This window comes from Saccostrea cucullata, unplaced genomic scaffold (genome assembly GCF_032062105.1).
Source record: "Saccostrea cucullata isolate Sc308-1 unplaced genomic scaffold, CSIRO_AGI_Scuc_v1 ctg11022, whole genome shotgun sequence".
NCBI classification, from domain to species: domain Eukaryota; kingdom Metazoa; phylum Mollusca; class Bivalvia; order Ostreida; family Ostreidae; genus Saccostrea; species Saccostrea cuccullata.
Window position 1 is genome coordinate 78928 of NW_026939771.1, and position 6988 is coordinate 85915.

The window sequence follows — 6988 nt, forward strand, 5'->3', positions numbered from 1 at the left end:
CAGAGATTCGAAAGGTTTGCTTCGTGTGCTAAGTGGGAAGAGTCTTCATGGGCCATTAATCTTACTGCTCTCCTGAAAGGTAAACCTCTTGAGGTGTATTCTAGACTTCCAGTTTCAGAGGCTTTGAACTATGGTTCCTTGAAGCAAGCGTTGTTAAGGCGTTTTCAACTGACGGAAGAAGGGTTTCGTGTCAAATTCCGTTCCAGCAGACCAGAACAGGGTGAGAATCCTTCACAATTCTTTGCTAGGCTGAATAATTATGTAGAGAATGGTTGTCTTTAGCAGATAGTCCTAAAACATATGACGGTCTTAAAGATTTGTGTTTAAGAGAACAGTTTTTAAACAGTTGTAGTAGCCGTTGGGAATGTATCTTAAAGAAAGACACCCGAAAAGCGTAGAAGAAATCAAATCTCGCAGACCAATTTATTGAAGCTCATGGTTACACTTCATTCACTAAAGACTTACAAGTTTTTCAGAAGCAACCATCAAGCACTTCTTGCGTTCAGAGTAACAGCAGTGGATCAATTCAAAAGCAACAGATGTACCAAGGATCACTACAGCAGAAAGGTGAGAGAAAATGTTACATCTGTGGGAAAAGTGGCCATTTGGCAAGAAACTGTTTCTCGAAGCAGAAGATTCCTCGAGCAGTACCTACTTCACACAATACTCAAAAGGCTGCAATGTTACAGAGTTAACATAACTGTGAGTTGAATTGCATAAAATCTAATGACAATGCTATAGTTCCAACGTACAGAATTCTGCTGAAGTCAGGATGGACAACGCAATATCGCATCAAAATCAGCCTCACATAGGATCAGCATGCATCCCTCAACATAAACTGTTGCAGTGTTGTGTCACAGACGGACTTGTAAAACTTGCATGTGGACACGTATTACCTGTTATTGTAGGCGTCTGCAAGGTTTGTGAAAAGATGCCCGTTGCTATGGGTTATGTCGGTGAGAACATTGTTAAGGTATTAAAAGACTCAGGTTGTAGCGATGTTGTTGTGAAGAAAGATTTGGTTACAGATGATCAGCCGACTGGACAAGTGCAGGAATGTGTTCTGATAGATGGCACAGTTCGTACAGTGGAAGAGGCTTCCATCTATGTCGACACTCCCTATTTCACAGGTAATATCAATGCTTTATGTATGAAAGAACCTGTTTACGATCTTATTATAGGTAACATCGATGGTGCCACAAATCAGACGGATCCTGATCCACAGTGGTGTATAAGGACATAAGAGAAGAGTGTAGTCAAGTTCTTCAAGCTGTACAGACAAGGAATCAAAAGAAAGAAGACAAAGGTATGAAAAAGCTAAAAGTTTCAGATTTAGTGAATACTGATATGACAATTGATCAAATGAAACAACTGCAGATGGACGATTCTTCCTTGAAAGTGTATCGTGAGCATGCAGCGACTGGCAGAAAGAAGAACATTGGTGAAAATATAGAGACATGGTTTAGAGTTGAAAGAGGACTGTTGTACAGACATTATCATTCAAAAAAGGTTAGTGATGAAAAACTGCATAAACAACTTGTTGTTCCAGAACCTTTGCGACAGAAAGTTATGAAGATTGCGCACGACAGTATCCTAGGCGGACATCTTGGTACAAAGAAAACCTAAGACCGCATCATGTCGAATTTCTTTTGACCTGGAATCCATGGTGATGTGACGAGATATTGCCAATCATGTGACAAATGCCAAAGAACATTTCCTAAAGGCAAAGTGAAGAAGGTTCCGTTGGAGAAAATGTCACTTGTTAATACACTATTTGAACGGATAGCCGTAGATTTGGTACGTCCGCTTTCTCCAATTACTGATAAAGGCAATAGATATATTTTGACTGTTGTAGATTACAGTACTAGGTATCCAGAGGCGGTTGCATTGAAGAACATCGATACAGAGACGGTGGTAGAAACATTGGTAGAAATATTCAGCAGAGTTGGCATTCCAAAAGAAGTTCTGTCGGACATGGGTACGCAATTTACCTCCAACATCATGAAAGAGGTGGGTCGACTTTTATCATTTAAGTAATTAGTAACAACTTCATACCATCCAGCATGTAATGGACTAGTAGAAAAGTTCAATGGTACTTTGAAGTCAATGTTAAGGAAAATGAGTTCTGAAAGACCAAAAGACTATATTGTGACACACAGAGTCCGACACTTCTGTTTCATACTTGGATATTTTACTTGAAAAAGACGCTAATGGTAACCTAACAATCAAGCTATGTGATTAACTTTTCTATCGTCAACTTCCCTTACTTATGCAGCACATGTAGTGGTGATGGTCTCTGGTTTATCCAGTAGTGTTTTGGCTGAAGGGGCTGGTGCAGATTCTGCTATTTGTTTTGCCATCCTTGAGTTGTACACATGGTCATCCTTTATCAAAGATAACGTTCCGAAAAGTTTCTGAATCTGATCTTCTTGAATTTCAGTTGGCGAAAATGATGGTAAAGAAATAATAATAGGAAGTGGACTTTTCTTTAATGTGGATATTTTACTATTATATTGAAATATCAACGATGAATCATTTGATTCGAGAATTTTTTCTGACGAATTCACATAAGATTAATATTTAAAATATCCCATTCTATTTCATCTTTGTTATTCTTTAAAACTTCAATGATTGCCTTTTTCATTCTCTTTAGCTCTGCTTGGAGTTGATTGACAACTATGTCAATCTTTCTGTGATAATCCTCTCTTAGTATTCCTATAGATTCAGAAATATCCTTACATTTCATTTCTACTCTGTCTGTCTTGTCTGTATATCCGCCAAAATTCCATCGTACGTTTTTGAAATTTCTGCTGTTATTTTCCCAATATCTTGTATTTCTTTCCTTTTCGATGAATACATTTCTCGGAGTAGAAATATTTTGTGATTAAAATGCTTTTCAGATGCAACACAGGCACTACATACTGGAATAACACAATGTTTACGATACATTTCACAGCGTTCATTAAGGTGTATTGTACATCCAGGGTATAGGGGGAATGATTTCCTAGACTGAAATTTAAAGGTACTTGGACACAGATTTGAAGTTAATATTTTCTCATTTTTTCTGTATAATATCACGAATTATATATTTTAATAGCATTTCACACAAAAATTAATTAAAAATCTTATTTCATTTAAAAGTTATTAAAACTTTCAATTTTTTGGCGGGTTTGATTGACACATCCTTGCACTTTCACAAATGTTAACCTTATTTTTAATCCTAAGGAAAAGTGGCAATTTGAATGTGTATTAATGAGAAATATGAAAACTTTTAACAAGAAAAATAATTTTTATTCAGAGTAGAAATGTTAGAAAGCAAAACACCTTCACAAGTATCGTCATTCCGAACTAAGAGATGCGTACAGATATTAGCGAATCGAGCACACTCGTGTTATGTACACAGTTTTTGTAAACAGGGCTCGAGTTCTGTTATTGTTTATATTTAGAATTCACCGGGTGCGTTCAATCGTCACAGTCTGCTTACCACAACTGCACGGACTGACAATATATTGTGTGTTTGTTTTCTTTTCGAACATGTCTACTCTGAATTTTCTGGATTATAGTATTAATATTTTTCATTTATACAAAACGAGATTGCCACTTTTCCTAAGGATTAAGAATAAAATTAAATTTGTGAGAGTGCAAGGATATGTCAATCAAACCCGCCGAAAAATTTGAAATTTCAAAATCTTTTAAATGAAATAAGATTTTTAATTAATTTTTGTGTGAAATGCTATTAAAATATATAAGTCGTAATATTATAGAGAAAATAATAACTTCAAATCTGTGTCCAAGTACCTTTAATATTGTAGTGAAGTTTTGATTCATCAGAAATCATGTGTTTTCCTACGCAAGCTGTGCACAGATTAACAAGACATGCATCACAGTACATCTGTACCACGGCAGTCTTGCAAACGTCACAACGCACCGAGACCTGTGCACGGGGTCGGCTTTCCATTTGTGAATAAATTCAGTGAGGTAAAATTCAAAAATCTGTATTCATCCCGGATTCAACATATCAAATACAGCTATGTTCCACTGTGGTCCTATCAATCTGATAAAAATCAGATTCTTGTTGCTGGTGCAAGGTGAAGAGAAGAAGTAAAGAACAAAATTTAAGGTATATTGCTGCATAAGAAAGGGAAGTTGCCGATAGAAAAGTAAAAGTCGTCACGTTTAACAAACAGCAAGGTTCTTAGATTACAGTTAACGTCTTTTCAGTTAAAATATCCAAGTGTGAAACAGATGTGTCAGACTCTGTGGTATATTTCATCTCAAGTTCACGGGGATATATCGCATCGATGGAGATGTTAGATTTAATACTGTTCGTAATCTCAATATCTTTCTTCCGCTTTTATTTTTATACTGGATTTTAATACGGTAGGCCCGGTTTTTCTAATAAAATATAATGGGCTTACAGCGGGTGTGACCGGTCAACACAGAATGCTTACTCCCCCACGTCCCCTGATCCCACTTCATGGCAGGGATGTTTTCATAAGTAAAACAATATAGATTATTAAGAAAAAAAAATCTTACTTTTTAATTTAAAATTGTCTCAAAATTCCTAACACAGGTAAAGTTTGTAACCTTGTTATCTCACTCTGTATTAAATCACTTCCTTGTGTAGGAATAAGTGGACAGATAACCACAGGTAGACTGCAAGCCCTCAAGGCATTCACACTAACTCCCCAGAATCGGCGGCCCACACACGATTGTAGGCAAACTAGAATGTAAGTTTTCGTAATTATACATGGTGTATATATTGAATATAAAGGAAAAATGATTCTCAGCTGCTTTAAAAACATACCGAAAAATTTATTTAATTTCAAAAGATGTAACTTGTTTGTTGAAATATATCATAATTCACATTATTCTCATAAATACGCATATTATATTATTCAAGTACTTCCTGACAAATTGAAATTAATCGAACTTTGAGTTCCAGATATACTAAGGAAGTTACATTCCAAAAAATGATTGGAATCACTTTTCAGTTTTGTAGAGCATCATACGTGCAGATAAGCTTTGTGGAGTTCAACGAGCAAAAAACAAAAACATGGTGTTCCAAGTCTTCCTCTGTATATTTGTAACATTGTCTCAACCCTGGATCGCACGTAGTTCTGGGGACTCCTCGACAAACGAAATATTTAGATGGGTTCCACGTGGATGGGATGGATTACCGCTATTCTGTCCAAATTGGTGTCAAGACACTTCTTCCACTGGAACTAAGACAGACCAATGTTGTGCTTGTCACGCTAAAAGTATTTTGGATTACAGTGACAATTTTCTCTCTTTAAATGTTTCAAAAGAGGTATATTTGGAAGGGAATAAATCTCATGGAAATATGGTTCTAGAATATTCGTACAAATATCTTCAATGCTTTCTGAGTAACATACAAACAAACTTATTACAAAATCGTCTTTTAAAAGTACCGATTCTGCCTTGCCTTCAAAATTTATGTGATTTTCTAGGAATAACAAGAGTAAACTTATCTCACAATCTAATCCTGACAATTCCAAATCTTACCTGTCTCGCAAACCTAACGCATCTGGATTTGTCGTGGAATTTAATAACAGTTTTAACTAAACATTCTCTTGTTGGAAATAGGAATCTAAGGTATGTCAACCTATCCAATAATTCCATTAGTTATATAGAGCCGGGGACTTTGGCATCAATGGCAGCTCATGTTATTATTTTGAGAGGAAATGCTTTGATATCGGTTGATGTCGAAGACATTGTTTTTGAAAGACCGTTTTGTTATCTTCATTTTTCAAACAATAACCTGGGTACAGGCACGAATATGCACAACTGGAAAATGAATTGGTCCAAAAAATATGGTCCAGGATTTGTAGATATTTCACACAACCAATTCACAAAAATGCCAAATGTTAAAAAACTGGGTTTTGCTAACCTTGTTGATTTGGGAAAACTATTCGACTTCGGCTTTGATGTACGACATAACCCTCTGATATGCAACTGTAGAATCGCAAAACCCGTTTTACTTTTTGAACCATATATTAATAAAATGGATAGGAATTACTTCAATATAACTTGTGGTTCGCCAGCGCCTTTCAGGGGGAGATCACTCCCAAGTATCATAAAAAATAAAGAAATTATTGATTTGATTTGTAATTATACTGCCAGCCCTGTGTGTCCTAGAGGTTGCTCTTGTATCGAAAAACCAGACAATTCAAGCTTAGAAAGGCGAAACTTGAAATTGGTTCTCCATATGAATTGTACTGGTTCTGGGCTAACGCGTCTTCCTCATATCCTTCCAAAAAGTGATGAAATCGAATTCTATTTGAGAGAGAATCCAATTGGAGAAATAACACAAGAACATTATATGGAACGTGTCACTGTCCTTGATTTACCATTTATACCTACATTTGAAATGGAAGCCCTTGAAAACCTTACTCATCTGAAGGTTTTCTCCATTCCAAGACCCCAACAGCTGCACGGAATTCCTCGAGTACTTTCTTTCCTGGATCCATGTGTGTTTCTTCAACGGGAAAGTTTTCTTATGTATTGCACTTGTTCACACCTCTGGATGTATGATTGGATTCAAACAAAACAAGCGGATAATTGCACACAATATTCCTTTTATTGTGTAAAAGAAAATGGTGAGGAACTACTGACAAAGTACTTTTCTTATCTAAAATGTGCAGACTTCGGTCAACATCATAATTATTTTGTCTTATTGTCAGTCTCTTCTACAATCGTGTCTGCTTTCATCCTTTTTATTTTTGCTAACATATGGAAATTTGAAATCAAGATCATTTTAAGATCTAGACAAATATGTACAACATCCAAGAAAACTCTGGACGAAGACTGTGTGGTTTACATTTCATATGACGAAAAGATCCAAGATTTGAACTCGTGGCTGATAAAGAGACTTGAACCATTTTTGAAAAGGAATGAATTGACTGTATTTATCCCGTCACGTGACCTACCTTTGGGCTGTATAAGGTCAGAGGAGACTTCAAGACAG

At 36.1% G+C, this 6988-nt stretch overlaps 1 long non-coding RNA gene across 1 annotated transcript; it reads left to right on the forward strand.

Moving 5' to 3' along the window:
• The first annotated feature begins 1864 nt into the window (after positions 1-1864).
• LOC134253903 (uncharacterized) lies at positions 1865-5664 on the forward strand. The gene is made up of 3 exons (XR_009989204.1): positions 1865-2010; positions 4628-4730; positions 4995-5664. It is a non-coding gene; the product is annotated as an uncharacterized LOC134253903 (long non-coding RNA).
• The last annotated feature ends 1324 nt before the right edge of the window (positions 5665-6988 follow it).